Source organism: Macrobrachium nipponense, chromosome 22 (genome assembly GCF_015104395.2).
Source record: "Macrobrachium nipponense isolate FS-2020 chromosome 22, ASM1510439v2, whole genome shotgun sequence".
Taxonomy (NCBI): Eukaryota; Metazoa; Arthropoda; class Malacostraca; order Decapoda; family Palaemonidae; genus Macrobrachium; species Macrobrachium nipponense.
The window spans coordinates 47,291,836-47,310,089 of NC_087213.1; the positions used below are offsets into that span (position 1 = coordinate 47,291,836).

At 41.3% G+C, this 18,254-nt stretch overlaps 1 protein-coding gene across 3 annotated transcripts in view; it reads left to right on the forward strand.

Moving 5' to 3' along the window:
* The first annotated feature begins 6,943 nt into the window (after nucleotides 1-6,943).
* Nucleotides 6,944-18,254, forward strand: part of LOC135198627 (TGF-beta-activated kinase 1 and MAP3K7-binding protein 1-like) — a 479,012-nt gene continuing 467,701 nt past the window's right edge. For 2 of the 3 annotated variants that reach the window (XM_064226385.1, XM_064226387.1), the window contains exon 1: nucleotides 7,163-7,318. The gene's annotated coding sequence lies outside the window, so the exon portion shown is untranslated. Of the gene's footprint in view, nucleotides 6,966-7,162; nucleotides 7,319-18,254 lie in introns of those variants that run through there. The other variant, XM_064226386.1, reaches the window with a different exon arrangement.

An 18,254-nucleotide genomic window follows, 5' to 3' on the forward strand; every position in this document is an offset into this window, starting at 1 on the left:
CGAACGATCGAATCGCCCTGAAAAGAATTCCGAAGAGGAGAGTCAAAGAGGATTATACATAAATATATACACTACCATCGTATCTTTGGTGACTTTCACGGCCCTTTATTCTGCCCGACATCGGCAGTTGCAAGGGCCGTATACACTTTACAATATTCTTTTAATTCACTTCATTGGGTATATTGCAGCTGTCGGAGAAGACGATAGAATTTACCAGGTAGTGAAAAGGCAAAGTTAAACCAAATTTCAGCATTATTCCATTAAAATCGGATAGTGTTTGTTTTTGTAGTACAAAAAAGCGGGACAAAAGTTCACAAAAGCCAAAAAAAAAAAAAAAAAGGGGGGAGGGACATTTTGCTAACTGAAAAAAGGGGGGAAAAGATGTTCAAAAAGTGTGACTTTCCCACCTAAAAGCCGAACTCTGGTTTACATAATACAGTATGATTAGCAAACTGGTAACGGATACAGCTAACTGCCGTATCTACAGCAAGTCAAGAGCGCAAATGACAGAATCTGCCGTACCCTCACCGCACTATATTATTTGTACGGCAGGAAGTCTGAAATTGACGCATGCGCAATTCACTGCCGTACCAATATCTACCACGATCGGGATACGGCTGCCGTACCTATATCCTTTGTGCCAAAACTTTATACAAACAAAACACTCATAACTGCGTTTTTTTAATGTTTTCAACTCTGTCAAACGCTAAGTTACAACTCAAACTAACACAGCAAAACTTCCTGACAACTATGAACGTGAAGTATCTTTCACGACAATGAAACTCTTTCTCGTTGAGGCATTGCAACATGTCTGACTGGGCAGGCAACTCTGCACTTGAATTCTCGTCTGCTACTGTTCTTCCACGATAGTGATCTGTTCTAACCAATGAACTAATGGTAATATTACAACTTTAAAAGGTTACCTTGCAAGGGGTAGATAATCATTTGTATTAATAATTGGTAAAATAGCCAAATTGAAGGCTGGACCGGTTGCGTCCTTCTCACACGAGAGCATTCGTGATTCTTACATGTGTTGCTAGTGTTACCAAAATGGAGACGAAAGATTCAGGGCAGCGCTCCACTACTCAAAGTGAAAGATAAACAGAACAAGGGACTGGCTACACTGCCACACTCGTCCACAACCAAAGACAATACACGAAAGATGGGAAACTGACTATTAATACCATTAAAAAAATCATCATCCAACCCGTCAGAATGCGCGCCATCTATTGATCATGCCCTCAACTAAAACTCGGCTGTGGCGTAGCGCGGCTTTTTTAAATGTTAAAATTTATTCTTATGCTGCAATAAACTTCTCTTTATAAATAATTGAATACTAAATCGATTAATATTGCTTGTTAACATGATTATAGGGCTCTATCATAGCTTATGACTTATATATTAGGCATTTCTGAATCATTAGATAAAATCCTTCAGTTAATGTAACATTAATTGTTAAGTATCTTTATCTAAAATTGAGAGGGCAGTTAACATTAATTGCTAAGTATCTTTATCTAAAATTGAGAGGGCAGTTAGAATGAAACAAACTTATTCTCATATTATCTTATTATTTCACCAATATAGTATACAGTAATTATTTTCCTTTTTTTGGGCTTGTGCTTATGATTGTATACTGTACATACCTAAGCGACTGTACACAAATGTTCTTGCAAAGAACATAAACAAAGTAAAAGAAATGGCACATGCTTCATTTGCATGCATTAGTTATACAAGTCATGCAAACAAAACATGCATATATCAGAATTTAAATAGCAAACAAAGCATGGGATAATCAAAACCAATAATATGAAATCAAAATGAAAAAGCAGACTTAACTTGCATGCTGATTAGGCAAAAGTTAAGCAATATTTGTTAGTAAAACTAAGAAAAGTATAACAACAAAGTAGTAAAAATAAGGTACCCTTTTATAACAAATGCTATGCTGTATTTTACAGAATACTGTATAAGCAAAAATTAGGTAGGAAACAAACCTATTTATAACAATTTTTTTAACATCTCATAGCCAAATTGTGGGAGTTCTCAAAAATGCATATTCAATTGGCACTCTTTTATGAAGGTAATGTAACCAACACTTCTGCCTGGTATTTTCTAGTAAAATGCCATTTCTGCAAGAAGCATGCACATTCCTAAAAAAATTTGAAACTTTTATTCTAATTGACTTGAACCAAGTTTCTTTTTGCATCATGTACAGTACAAGCAAATATCATAGGTTTTCACAACTTGTCTTGCCAATTTATTACTACTGTATTACTGCGTACATTTGCTGCCAAATGGTAAATTTACTTTGGAATACTATGTGGGGTGTTGGTACCAATTACAAGATTTAATTTTAAAAATTGAACAATTATGAGCATATAATGCAGAAACATAGATGAAACGGTAAGAATGGATCTTTTGGGAGCAGATATGCTGGTTTGCATGTATTTTTTTTTTTTTTTTTTTTTTTTTTTTTGAATGCTTTTATCCATACATATAGGAAAATTCAATCATAGATTAAAATGTTAGTGAACTTGAAATTAAAGTAAAACACTCTAACTTATCTAACCTACTTATGCTCTCCCATATGAATGCTCCCACAAGATCCATCCCTCCTGATGAAACAACTTTGGTTTGCTAAATAGTTGCTTATTAATGAAAAATTAAGGTAAACATTTATAACTACAACCCAAGGGTAAGCTGCTGAGAATATAACATAACTACAGCATATATACAGTACATCAAAGTTGCTGTGAGTAGCCTATCTGGAAAAGGCATGGAGACCCAATATTCACGAATTGTATGACAGTGATAGGAATTGGCATGTTTATTTCATATTTCTAGAGATTTTCAAGAAATGCAAATATAACTTTAAGGTATTTATTTGAAATACAAGTGACGCCCGTAAATGACAAGAAAATATAGTTTTTCTAGTTGATTTTGATATGTTTTGCAAGATAGCTTCATTTCCATTGCAAATTACTGTTGACATGGTTAGGTAACTGTTGGCATGGTTATGGTACTGCTGATATGGTTAGGTTTACTGTTGACATGATTAGGCTGCTGATGTACACTACCAGGAAGGTTAGGTTGGTTGTTGGGGTTTCAAATGGCAAATATTTTTTTCTAGTCGAAAATCCCATATAAATATATTTTCTTTCCGCTTAGAGGCGTCCACTGTATTGTAAATATTTTAAAATATTTATTACGGAATAACACTGCACATTCAATTTTGCTTTGGTCTATTTTATTTCTTCATTTTCTTAGTAAAAGTCATCATGTACTTTGTAACAGATGTAATGATTTTATTACCTTTCTTTATTCTGAGGAAAAGCATGAAAAATCAGATGGGGAAAATCATTTTTCGTCCTATTGCAAACCACACACGGGTGATGATGGCTACGCCCACTCATGATTGAAATTGAATGCCCCGCTTTGTGAAAAAGTAAACAAACAGACGATGTAGGCAGGTGCAATGTTACCGCCATCTTCATTTCATGCCAGGCACTAAATTGTATGCGGCCGATGCGGCGTTGCCTTGAGCTTCCCATATTTCGTGTATTGTCTTTGGTCCACAACATAAACGAAAACATTTCACAGTTCCAATCACTTGCAATAGCAGTGTAAAGATATTATAGGAGGATGATGAATCAATTCCTAATTAAATCACTAATAATTAAAGTAATATTTTTCCCATTACAAACCTCTGATGAGGTATGCAGAGCAGATGTAGAGCCCTTAGAGTGCCAGTTTCTTTTTTCTTCAGATACACTAGGATTTTCTGGTTTCCTAGAAGTAACATTTTTAAATGTCTCAGACCTTTCAATAGTTTCAATTTCTTCTTGTAAGAATTTCAGAAGCCATTCTAAATCACTTTCATGACCAGCATCTTTCCTAACCCACTCCAGTCGTATTGGAAGACGAGAAAGAACAATTGGCGTCCGGAAAACTTCACACTGTTTACCAGATACACCTAAAGCCTCTAAACTTCTGATATGCGTCAACAACTCATCCTGTAGATTCCACAGTAGGTAAACATACTTAGGGCCTCCTGCCTTAACAGGAAACCTTGCCATTTAAAAGTGCTTGAACATGGGCAAATATCATCCTCTCTGGCCTTCCAATCTCTCCTTGCACTTTTGTGAGATAGACCTGAGATAACTGATTTGGCTTCTCCTTCCAACAATGATGCTAAATAACTAAACTTACTTATTACTGGTATATCTGAATTGTCTACATGACAACTGAACTGGTCCCAAAAGGACTGCCATTCTGTCACTTCTTTAAATTTCAGCAGTTCTAGCTTAGGCAGCTTCACTTGTGCACCTGAAGATCCATTAGTACTACTATCATCGTCACCTTTTTTGTCTATCATCGTCACCTTTTTTGTCTAACTCAAGGAGTTTCTCAGCAGCCCTAATCCTAGGTATAAGAGACGTTGTTCTAAACGCAAAGGCCTTGTCCAAGTCATCATCAAGCAAGTCACTTTCTAACTCAACTTCTATTTCTGACTGTACTTCATCTAACTTAGACAAACGAATATCAAAATTTTCTATAACAACCTTCAATTCAACTGCACTAAGGACAGGCCTTCCTAATAAACTTACGAGCTCCTTTCCTAGCCTAGAAACCCATCCTCTGGCTGCCTTTCTCTTCTCAAACAAATTCTCCATCTTGAACTATTTATTAGCATATAATTACTCACAAACGGGTTCTTGATATCCTTTCCCGGGTCTGGGCACCATAATGTTCTTAATATAAGACTAACAAACATCCAAGAAGGGTTGGAGAAAGGAAAGCCGGCTGTTGATGTCGTTGTTTCTTAAGGCCTGTCCCCACAACCGGGCCTGATCGGCGGACCTCCCCTCTAATGGGCACACTTGATGGGCAAACTGTCAAATTGCCTGATGGGTCTTGTAGCGAAATCACCATGATGGTGCCCGATGGCTTGAGCTTCGACCCTGGCAGACGTACATTAACCATATACATTTCTTTTACTGAGCCATTCTTTGCACCATTTTCTCTTCTTTTTCATCACACACAAAGCAATTATCATGCTACACAATATCTTCTTCTTTGCGGTAGGCACCATGTTTATTGTACCGCACTGAACACACTACTGGCATTGTCGGGCACGCCCACCTCTCCATCAAGCCTTGTTGAAGACACCACTCATGGTCAAACTATCAGTTCTGAACGACAATCTGAAAAACCCCTATTTGACTGTCGTGTCAGACCGTGAGTTGCTCATTCAAACCTCAACAGGCAGGTTTGTCAATCCGGCTTGACTGCCGGACTTGATCAGACTTGACTTGACTACAAAACACCCCACTCACATTCAAATTTGCTTAAACCCTGCCCATTTCGATCGGGCATGACAAATCCCATCTGACATGAGTGGCCGGCTTATATATGCACCACTTCCTGATTTCTTTGATGTCAACTCTCCTTAATTCTTTCAGATATGTAGGTGTTATACTTATGATTTATCTTGTTCACCATTTCTTTCGTTGCGTTAGGACACTTTTTCTTTAGTTTCTCAAATATCGATTGATAACCTGCATTTCTTTTGTGTTTGTCAGTATATTTTTTACTTTTTATATTCCACGGACATTGCTACGACTTATAAATCTCAAAGATGCTACGACTTATAAATCTCAAAGAACCCCGTCCAGAACTCTTAAACTATCGAAAGTCTGACATGTTGAACGATATCCTCTTCTATGCTGTTTCTTGGTAAATGAACCTCCTAGTTCATCAAGCCTCGTCAAAGACACCACTCACAGTCAAACTATCAGTTCTGAACGACTTAATCTGAAAAACCCCTATTTGACTGTCGTGTCAGACCGTGAGTTGCTCATTCAAACCTCAACAGGCAGGTTTGTCGATCTGGCTTGACTGCCAGGCTTGATCAGATCTGACTTGACTACAAAACACCCCACTCACATTCAAATTTGCTTAAACCCTGCCCATTTCGATCGGGCATGACAACTCCCATCTGATGTGAGTGGTCGGCCTTATGTCCACTTCCTGATTTCTTTGATATCAACTCTCCTTAATTCTTTCAGATATGTAGGTGTTATATTTATGATTTATCTTGTTCACCATTTCTTTCGTTGCATTAGGACAATTTTTCTTTAGTTTCTCAAATATCAATTGATAACCTGCATTTCTTTTGTGTTTGGCAGTATATTCTTTACTTTTTATATTCAACGGACATTGCTACGACTTATAAATCTCAAAGATGCTACGACTTATAAATCTCAAAGAACCCCGTCCAGAACTCTTAATCTAACGAAAGTCTGATATGTTTAACGATATCCTCTTCTGTGCCGTTTCTTGGTAAATGAACCTCCTATACTCTGTTTTTTTTCATCTGTCACCGCCTGTGGGTGTTTGCGTATGGTAACACTGCGTCCTGGCTTTAGATAGTTACTTTCAGCAATTATAATAATATCCTATTTCGAATATTAACGGTGTAATTCGCATACAGTAAATCATTAAACACTTTTCAGTTGTAAATGTACACCCAGATAACCTTTTATTTACCTAAAACTTACACAAAGCGTAACTATCTAAAGCCCGGGTACGCAGTGTTACCATACGCAAACACCACAGGCGGGTGGACAGATGGAAAAAAAACAGTATATAGTTCATCAAGCCTCGTTGAAGACACCACTCACGGTCAAACTATCAATTCTGAACGACTTAATCTGAAAAACCCCTATTTGACTGTCGTGTCAGACTGTGAGTTGCTCATTCAAACCTCAACAGGCAGGTTTGTCGATCCGGCTTGACTGCCGGGCTTCGGCCGGGGGGCTTGATCAGACCTGACTTGACTACAAAACACCCCACTCACATTCAAACTTGCTTAAACCCCGCCCATTTCGATCGAGCATGACAAATCCCATCTGACGTGAGTGGCCGGCCTTAGGACTGCCTGTGGAATAATATCCCTCCAGCACATGGTTAGCTAATAAAAAAAAAACAAAAAAAAAAAAAAAAAAAAAAAACAAAGTTATTATTATTCTTCGACTTGAGGGGTGATACTAGCCTAATGATAAATATTCATATATTTTATTATATTATATTCCTTTGAACTCATCCACTTAACTTTTACTCTGTAAAACGTCTGATTTTTTTTCTACAACCATTTAGTGGCCCTTGAAGGCTTGAATTGCCTGAGAAACAATACTACTGAATTGTAATGGGTTCACAAGGTGCTTTGCGAATTTTGTAAACAAGTTTTTCTTTCCTAGTGGTTGTTTCGGGAATTTTATTTGGGTTTTTTGTAATTTTAATTCCCGTAATTTTTTTTAAGGTAAGGTTGACTCTGTTCTGCTTTGTTACTGGCCGGGTAATGTATATTGTTTACAAAACTGAACGAGTGTTGGGTAGCCCACGCCAAATTAACTTTGGCCTAGCAGAGTTCCAAGTTAGGCTACTGTAGGGTTACATAGCTAGGTACTAGGTATAGTAGTAAATGCCGATAATCCATATTTGGGAAATGTGTGTATCTTTGTGTTAAGTGAATAGAGTAGTAAGTAGATTGGAAGCCCATGACAAGTAACTAATAATAGGCTAAGTTAGAAGTACCTAACCAGTTGAATGGAGCCTAGGGGAAACAACCGATTGGACTAGCTGGTCCAGTTTTGGCCACGTGCGGATCCACCTTCTGAAAAAAGTACTTTAACACGTCCTGACACCGGAGATGGGCACCAGTCATCACAAGTCATCGGTGGTGAGAGCAACAGCTCTAGACCTCTACTCTCCTTGCGAAGTAGGGTAAAACACCACAGCAGGCCAAACAGGCCACCTACAATCAACGCTTGCCACCCTCCGAAAAAGTACATTATAACGCATCCTGACACCCGAGATGGGCATCAGTCGCGACTTGTTGTTGGTGAGAAACGGAGCTAAAGACCTCTACTCTCCTTTCGAAGTAAGTATTTTCTCCAAAGTTAGAAATTAAGGCCAAATTTTAAGATTTAAACAGAGGGTACTGAAAACGGTCTCAAACGTAGTGCAAGTCTCACCAAAACGCGTTCAACATTTTTACTTACAACTCGAGGTATTTAGAAGATTGACGCCATCTTGATGTTTACGGAGTCGCTTGTGTCAATAAACTAACCAATTCCTGTGATAAATCCGCACACCACTTGTACCCACAGACGCTGGGGCACTTTTATCACAACAAACGGAAAACTGTTCCTCACCGAGTAAACAACTGTTTTGTAGAAGAAAACGACGAAGCGTGCACTTCGATAATTTTTTAAATAAATAGTAAAACATCAATATTTTACATATTTATGATGATTAATTTGAAAATATTCGTTATTGAAAAAGTAACTCGATTCTGACTCAAATTTAAGTAATTATTTTTTGGAATTCGAACGTTCTTTCAAGTCCTGTATTATGACATCACGACATCTTGACTTTCGTACCTATTGTAAATAATTGCTTTACTCAACTTTCTTGCAGAACAGTTTACCAGTTATTCATGCTGATTATCAGCTCTTCATGTAATTGGTATAATCGTAATGCGCATATATATCTTCATTATTTACTTTTTGGATATATGAAGATGTTTTACTGCCGGATTATCGCCGTAGTGTGACGCAATCGTTTTCGGTCGATGCGCCTCTGTTTTCGCACCATAAGAAATTATGGGGCCGAATTTGCAATGACCAGAAAGTCGTTAAAAGAGGAAAGTTAGCATTGAGGGGCATATGTTTTGATTGAGAAAAATACAAATTTATTCAATAGCTTTTTTGTAAAAAAATACTTGATTACAAAAAACTTGATTGACAACTAAGCAGCATACCTACTATGGGTTTCAGAGACAGTGCAAGCACGTTTTTGTGCAATACCTATTTCTGTAACGAACACTCGTATCAGAACGAGATTTTGTATAGTGCATTACACCCAGTGCCGTAATTTAAAAGGGTATCGTGAATCACTAATCGTAAAGAATAACGTCACTTGCCCTTGTACCAAGAGACAAAAACTCCATTGTGCAGAAATGGATACGAACACGCGTATAAAGCTCCACCTACCCTCCCCCCCCCCCCCCCTCCACCGCCACCCCTTTCCTTCGTTTCTTCGCCTTCCTTTCTCCTCTCTCTCTCTCTCTCTCTCTCTCTCTCTCTCTCTCTCTCTCTCTCTCTCTCTCTCTGTTGCCATTCGGTATGTGTTGACCCTCCAAACTGGGTATAAGACTACACACAAAATGTTGAAATTGGTGAAATTAGGCTATGTATTGGAAGTATATATACATAATTATTAAAGCAATTTTATCATTATTGTATACTATGACAAATAGAATTCATGGAAACTGTTTATAATAATGAAACAGTGTATGTGTGAAGCCTCCACTAATGTGGCAACGATGATTTTGCCATTCTTAGCATGCAAACATTAAAGGTTACATTTATTTCTGGCATACGGTTATTAAAGAAATTCAAAATACTAATATAGACTGAAATCTATTAAAAGTGCTAGCAAAAACAAAAAAGCAAAAAAAAAAAAAAAAAAGTATGTATATAATTCACTTCTCCGTAGTCGTTCCTCTATGCACTTATCCATGGTCGTTCCTCAATGGTTTTCGGCAGCCAGATGTACGAAAACGTTAGAAATATTTGATTGTATCTACTTTAGAAATATCTGTAATTTTTCGGGGTAATTTGGTTGCAAAAAAGGGATAATATACATGAATAAAATTAAAATGTTTAAATAACAAAGTAAATTTAAACTAAATAACGAGTAAAGTAAACAATTTAGGGAATAAAACTTTGCAGTTTTGTCGTCTGCTGTTCGTAACTGTGTTTGTGGTGCGCGCGCTTAGGAACCAGCAACAGTAACGGGTTTAAAGTGCAATGTGGAGTGAACTGAGACCAAAATGTGTATAATAACAATCAAATAAGCACTGTGGAGTTTCAGTTGTGATGGCAGTAAGGATAAAACCGCCGATTACAAGGTAAGAATGAATTCAGTTCAAACCATAACCCTGGGAATAACAAGTTTCATACTTTCACTAATATAGGCAACAAAATGTTGTTTTATTGTGCTGATTACAACTGCAATCTTGAGTAAGATCAATAAACGTTACATATATACGCTAACATTGTTCAAATGAGTGCTGGGAAGGCTGGGGAAAGATGGTGGCCGTCACTGATCAGAACCTTCCATGCAAAACATAGCCGCCATATTGGATTTGAAAACTGCCTTGAAAACATATTTTACGAAGAGCTCACATGCTTATTTTAGTTCGTATGGGGCTTTCATATATCACATTATGTTGACGAAACTTCAATCTTTTAAATGGTATGCTTAGAGTTGCAATTGTATTCTTGTTTCACCAATTAAATATCGAGTGAATAAGACCCGTCCACCGTGGTGAGGGTTGGCCTTCTGTGGTGTTTTACCCTATTTTCTCCAAAGTTATAAATTAAGGTCATGTTTTAAGATTAAACAGGTTAATGAAAGTTTAGCCATGCGCAGTGCAAACATACCTCCATAACGCTTTCGAAATACTATTTACTTAAAACCAAAAATTTAGAAGATTGACGCCATCTTGATGTTTGCGGAGTCACTTGTGTCAATAGGGGAAAGAACCGACTGGACTAGCTGATCCAGTTTAATGTATGACACTTACCTGGCAGGTATATATAGCTATATTCTCTGTTCCACCTGGCAGAAATTTTCAAAACTCGCGGCAATCGCTAGTAACCTATTAGTAGTTCAGGCAACCACCACCCCGTTACCGTGGCGCTAGCGCTAGGAACCGTTCCCAATTGGGCCAGATTTTCTCTGCCAGCCGAACCGGCAACATTGTTGGTGGTTCCCTGCTAGAATTTTCATTCTCGTTGCTGACTGATCTTGGATTTGGTATTGTACTCGGAAACGTTAGCTTGGCATTCGCTTTGGATTGTTCTTAAGATGTCTGACTCTGGAAGTATGTTTAGAGTGTGTGTAAAAGCGGGGTGTAAGGTAGACTGCCGAAGCTTCGGTCGACCCTCATACCGTTTGTAAGAAATGTAGGGAGAATGTGTGTACTTGGGAAAATAGATGCATCGAATGTGAGAATTTATCAGAGAAGGAATGGAAGGTCTTTATGAAATACGTTGAGAGACTGGAGAAAGATCGTGAAGGAGATCTGTTTCTCGTAGTGAGAAGTCAAATTCTTCGTAGTAAAAGGAGTGATTGTATTTCCTCTCCAGCTCCTTCTAATGTAGAATTGGTAGTTCCTTCTCCCCAGGTTATCTCCTGCGCGCGTGCTGTATCGGAGGAGACGAACGATACAAATATTGTGAAAGTGTTCGCTGCTCTTGCGTCCATGGGCGACCAGATACAGCGACTTACAGACAAAGTTAGTGCTTTCGATGTCAGTGAAAGTGTAGTGGAGGGGGCGTTCTGAATCGTCTCTCTCGTGCTCCTAGACCTAGACCTCTGTCAAGCTCCCAGACCCAAGGGAGAGCATGTCGACAGTCGAAGGGAGGCGAGAGAGGTTTTGACACGGTCAGGCGTCCCTTCGAACAGTCCTGTTGCAAGTTCCCAGGCTGTTGCAGTTCGCCGCAGAAAAGGCGTAACTGGGAAGTGTGCGTCCTCGGAAGGTTCGACTTCCGAGCGAGAACGTCGGTATGCAGTGGTGTCTCGCCCACTCAAGAGGACGTTCAGGACATCAACTGCTCTCGAGAGACAGGTGCAAGATAGTGAGGCTTGGAGTAGTCCTGAGGTGTTGTCATCCTCGGAAGACGGGGAAGCAGTACCGATCAAGAGGAAAAGGATTTTTCGTGCTAGAGAGGACGCAAATCGCACTGGCGATATACGTCCGTCTCGGCATGGTATTGCCTTGGGAGAATCGCCTCCATCTTCTTATGGATCCTCCCCTCGTATTTCTCCGTCGGGTAGAGTACAAGATCGCCCTCCTTTAGGTCGCAGTCCCAGCTCGTAATCCTCATCCTTCGTCGTCTACCATTCAGGAGGATGGTACGAAGCATTTCTTACGGGAAATGCCAGTCCAAGTTGGCAGTGTTGGTGAAGTGTCTTGGGGATGCTCCTGAACAAGCATCTTCGAGGCGTAAGGACGATTTCCTTCCCATTAAGTCTTCGAAAAGGGAAGACAAGGACGCGTTCGCCGAGGACGCAGGGCGCACTGGCGCTAGGAGGAAAATAGTGTCGGAAGAAGCAGGACGCAAACGTCAGGACGCGGGACCAATGGTGGACGCAGGACGCAGGCGGCAGGAAGCAGGCGTGTCTACGATGGACGCAGGCGGCAGGACATCGAGAGGCGGCAGGACGCAGACGCATCGGTAGCCGCAGGACGCAGGCGGCAAGACATCGAGAGGCGGCAGGACGCCGATGCCTCGCGAGCCGCAGGACGCAGGCGGCAGGACGCTAGTCCGTCAACGAAGCGTCAATACGACGACGACTTGCAAGATATTTCTTCAGCAGAAGAAGAGTTGGAAGTAATTGAAGAAAAGAATACAGAACCCTTCTTCAGATTATAAGGTTCTGACTTCACGTCTTATTGCTGTTTTTTGAGGGGGAATTTAAACCGACAGCTCCGTTATCCCTCCTTATCACAGTTTTCCAAGACTAGGACTCCAAAGAAGTCCTCCTTCCTGAAAATGACGATGTCAATTTCGGCAAAGAAGGCCCTTCAACGGGTGAATGACTGGATGAAGGACAAAAAGAAAGAAGGCGGGAAAATATCTCGTTTGTTTTTCCTCCAGCTAAGTTAGCTTCTAAATCAGGAGTATGGTACGCTACTGGAGAAAGTCTAGGCCTGGGAGTACCTGCCTCCTCCCAGGGGGACTTCTCCAGTATAGTGGACAGCTCACGCAGACAGGCGTTACAGTCGGCCAAGGTCTGGTGGACGTCCTCGGAATTTGACCATCTATTTAAAGGGATTTTTAGGACTTTCGAAGTCTTTAATTTCTTGGATTGGTCTTTGGGAGCGCTAGCGAATTCCATAGGAGAAGAGGATTCGCAGGACTTAGAAACAGCTAAGAGCATTATGTCCTGCATGGATAAGGCTCTTAGAGACGGAACGAAATGAGCTGGCTTCGTTATTCACAGCAGGAGTGCTTAAGAAGAGATCGCTGTTGTGTTCGTTCGCCTCAAAAGGAGTTTCTAACTCTCAGAAATCGGAGTTACTGTTCTCTCCCCTTTCGAAACAGCTGTTTCCTTCAGAGGTGATTAGGGATATAGCTCTATCCCTTTCGCAGAAAGCCACTCAAGATCTTCTTTCGTCTTCGGTTAAGAAGTTCTTACCAACCAAGTTTGGTGAAGAAGACGCCAAAGGAGACTAGACCGTCGCAACAGCCCTTTCGAGGAAGAACTTTCGCTCGACCCTGCATTTAGGGGTAAGAGAGTACCCGCGAAAAGAGGAGCCAAGACCCCCTCTAAAGAATGAGAACTCGGTCCTCCAGACGACAGTGGAGCCAGACTTCAAGGTTTTTGGGAAGTTTGGCAACAAATGAAGGCAGATCCCTGGGCTGTCAACGTAGCTCTGGGAAGGATACAAGATTCCTTTCGTGAAAAGACCTCCTCTCGCAACATCTCCGAGAGCCCTCGGGGCAAATTACAACGATTTAGAGAAGAAAGCGGCTCTGTGGGAGCAGGTAGCTTCCATGCTAGAGAAAGGAGCAATAGAACCTGTTCTGGATCACGAATCTCCGGGATTTTACAACCGTCTGTTCCTGGTTGCAAAGTCCTCGGGAGGTTGGAGGCCAGTGCTGGACGTAAGTCAACTGAATCTTTTCGTAGAAAAGACCAAGTTCACTATGGAGACGAACGATTCAGTACTGGCAGCGGTACGTCCAGGGGACTGGATGGCGACTCTGGACTTACAAGACGCATACTTTCATATACCGATTCATCCAGGAAGCAGGAAGTATCTAAGGTTTGTGATTCAGGACAGGGTCTTTCAGTTCAAGGCCCTATGCTTCGGCCTTTGCACAGCCCCTCAAGTATTCACGAGGATGATGTCCAATGTGGCGAGATGGCTACATTTAAGAGGGATCAGAGTGTCTTTGTATCTGGACGACTGGTTTGATAGATCCCAGTCGAGAAGTCAATGTCTGGAGGACGTAAGTCAAACATTGGACTTAGCAAAAGACCTAGGTCTGGTAGTGAATATGGGAAAGTCCCATTTGGAGCCCAAACAACAGATAGTTTATTTGGGGATTCAGAATATCGGCAGTGACTTTTCGGGCTTTTCCGTCCCCCGAAGGCAAGCCCAATGCATTCAGAAGGTGCAGGATTTTCTAAAGAAAGACCGATGCGCTGTAAGAGAGTGGATGAGTCTAACTGGGCACACTCTCTTCACTAGAGGTTCATTTCTTTAGGAAGACTGCACATGAGACCTCTTCAGTTTTTCCTGAAGGATTCATGGCCAAGAAAATCGCAACCGGATTCCTTCCAGTTTCTAATTCCGACCGAAGTAAAGGAGGAATTAAAGTGGTGGCTAACTCCAGGCAGGTTAGCAAGAGGGATGCGCTTCAGCAGAAGAACCCAGACCTCGTCTTGTTTTCCGACGCGTCGGACGCGGGTTGGGGAGCGACATTAGGCCCTCAAGAGGTGTCAGGACTTTGGAACAAGGACGAAACAAAGTGGCACATAAACAGGAAGGAACTGTTGGCAATTTTCTTGGCTTTGAAGCACTTCAGAGAGTTGATTCGATTTTCAAAACAAGACAGTGCAGGTCAATCGGACAACACCACGGCTCTGGCATATATTCGAAGCAAGGGGGAACTCATTCTTTTCCCCTTTACAATCTGGCAAAAAGAAATTCTGCTTGGGGCAGAAGAGGAAAGGTCGTGATACTCACCAGGTTTATACAAGGAGAGAAGAACGTGGGTGCGGACCTGTTGAGCAGGAGAGAGCAACTTCTCCTCGACGGAGTGGACGTTGCACATGGAGGTTTGCCAGAGCCTGTGGAAGTTGTGGGGCCGTCCGGTAGTGGATCTGTTTGCGACAGCCAGAACAAAGAGGTTACCAACATATTGCTCTCCGATTCCAGACCAGGAAGCAGTGGCGGTAGATGCGTTCTTGATGGATTGGTCAAACTTAGATCTGTACGCTTTTCCCTCCGTTTCAAGGTGCTGGGAAAAGTGATGAAGAAGTTCAGGGAGAGCAAAGGAACGAGGATGACCTTAGTAGCCCCGTTTTGGCCGGCCCAAAGTTGGTTCACAGAGGTACTGGAATGGACAGTAGATACACCAAGGACTCTTCCTCTAAGAGTAGATTTACTCAAACAACCCCACTTCCGACAGGTTTCACAAGAATACCTCGCTCTGGGTCTGACTGCGTTCAGACTATCGAACGTCTGGTCAGAGCGAGGGGATATTCTAGAGAGGTGGCCAGTGCAGTGGCTAGAGCCAGAAGAACCTCCACAATCACGGTGTATCAGTCGAAGTGGGACAATTTCCGGAAGTGGTGTAAAAAAACAGGAAAGTGTCCTTCATCCAGTACCTCTGTGACCCAAATAGCAGATTTCCTTCTTTACTTGAGGAAGATTTACACTTGTCAGTTTCGACAATTAAAGGTTATAAGAGTATGCTAACCTCAGTGTTTAGACACAGGGATCTAGACATCTCGAATACTTAGATCTGAGAGATCTGATTAGGTCGTTTGGGGACGAAGAAACAATCAGAAGGCAGGCCACCTGCGTGGAACCTGGATGTGGTCTTGAAGTATTTAACTTCTAGCAAATTCGAACCGTTAGAGGAATCCTCTCTGAGAGATCTTGCTAAGAAGACTATCTTTTTAGTAGCATTGGCAACTGCTAAAAGAGTTAGTGAGCTTCAGGCCATATCGAAGAAGGTGGGATGGAGACACGGCAATGCAGTGTGTTCATTCCAAGAAGGTTTCTTGGCCAAGAATGAGGATCCAGCTAATCCTTGGCCAAGATCCTTTGAAGTTTTGGGTCTAGCTGAATTGGTCGGTAACGAGCAAGAAAGAGTTCTCTGCCCACAGTGAGAGCATTGAGATGTTATTTTAGAAAGAACAAGAGTTATCAGAGGGAGGTCTGATGCTCTGTGGTGTTCAGTTAAAGACCCCACTAGACCCATGACGAAGAACGCTCTAGCCTTCTTCATGAGAGAGTTAATTAAAGAGGCTCATATGTTGTGTGAAGAGCAGAGCTTTGGTATTTTTGAAAGTGAAGGCTCATGAAGTCAGGGCAGTGGCGACTTCATTAGCTTTTAAAAAGAATTTAGTTTAGCCCTCAAGGAAATTATTGAATCAACATATTGGAGAACTAATTCAATATTTGCGTCTCATTATCTTAGGGACGTTCAGACAACCTTCGATAATTGTCAGACGCTAGGTCATACGTGTCCTCGGGTACAGTATTGGGCAAAGGAGTTACTACCCTACCCATAACCTTCTTGTAAGCTAGTTGTTTTTATTAGGTGATGGTGTTTGTGTTTCTTGGTCGTCTGAGAAAAGGGTGCGGTACTTTTTCTCAGTTGTGTTAGTATTATCGGGTGATGTGTGTGTGTAGTTCAGGTAAATGATCTGTTACTAGCTTGAATGCCGTGGCATAAGAGGGCTGTAAGGATCTGTCAACACATTGGTCACGTCCAGTTGTCAGTTCCAGTCTTAGCTTCTTCAACAGACAGGACACTTCCTTGTTGAGAGCTACTAAGGTTTAAGCAGGCTTAGAGGCAGGACCTATGAAGTCAGCTACCTTAGCAGGTAAGGAACCTGGAGTTTTAATAATATTTTAATAATAATATTTTTATACTCTAAGAATGTTGCTGTCCTTGACCCACCTCCAAATGTGTCAATCAGCTATATATATACCTGCCAGGTAAGTGTCATCATTAAAATGAAGTTTTTATGATAAAACGAAGTTTAATGTATACTTACTGGCAGGTATATATAATTTAATTCCCACCCGCCTCCCCTCAGGGGACAGGGTTCAGAGAAAATCTGGCCCAATTGGAACGGTTCCTAGCGCTAGCGCCACGGTAAAGGGGTGGTGGTTGCCTGAACTACTAATAGGTTACTAGCGATTGCCGCGAGTTTTGAAAATTTCTGCCAGGTGGAACAGAGAATATAGCTATATATATACCTGCCAGGTAAGTATACATTAAACTTCGTTTTATCATAAAAACTTCATTTTTCACCGTGTGTCGATCCACCCTCTGAAAAAAGTACTTATACACGTCCTGACACCGGAGATGGGCACCAGTCACGAATCACTGGTGGTGAGAGCAACAGCTTGAGACCTGTACTAGGGTAAAACACCACGGCAGGCCAAACAGGCCACCTACAATCAACGCTTGCCACCCTCCGAAAAAGTACATTATAACGCGTCCTGACACCGGAGATGGGCATCAGTCGCGACTTGTTGTTGGTGAGAAACGGAGCTAAAGACCTCTACTCTCCTTTCGAAGTAAGTATTTTCTCCAAAGTTAGAAATTAAGGCCAAATTTTAAGATTTAAAAACAGAGGTTTACTTAAAACGGTCTCAACGTAGTGCAAATCTCACCAAAACGCGTTCAACATTTTTACTTACAACTCGAGGTATTTAGAAGATTGACGCCATCTTGATGTTTACGGAGTCGCTTGTGTCAATAAACTAACCATTTCTTGTGATAAATCCGCACACCACTTGTGCCCACAGACGCTGGGGCACTTTTATCACAACAAACGGAAAACTTTTCCTCACCGAGTAAACAACTGTTTTGTTAGAAGAAGACGACGAAGCGTGCACTTTGATAATTTTTTAAATAATTAGTAAAACATCAATATTTTACATTTTCATACAATCAACTTACCTGTCAGATATATACATAGCTAAGACTCCGTCGTCCCCGACAGAAATTCAAATTTCGCGCCACTCGCTACAGGTGATCTACCGGCCTGCCCTGGGCGGCAGGAATAGGAACCATTCCCGTTTTCTACTCATATATTTTCTGTCGCCGGTGGTATCAACATCGTTGCTGCCACCTCTTGACTGGAATTCGCTTTTCTAGACAATTGATCATCTTTTTGTGGACTTTTGGTGACGTACCTGGATCGTTGTTTTGGCATTCGCTACTGTGGACTGGATTTGGACTTGCTTTTGGATTTTTCTTAAGAATTGTCTGATTCAAGTGGTTGTGTGAGAATGTGTGTGAATGTAGGCTGCAAGGTGAGGATACCGAAAGCTTCGGTTGATCCTCACACTGTATGTCGCAAATGTAGGGGTTTTGATTGTTCTATTTCTAACACCTGTCATGAGTGTGAGAGGTTGAATGTTG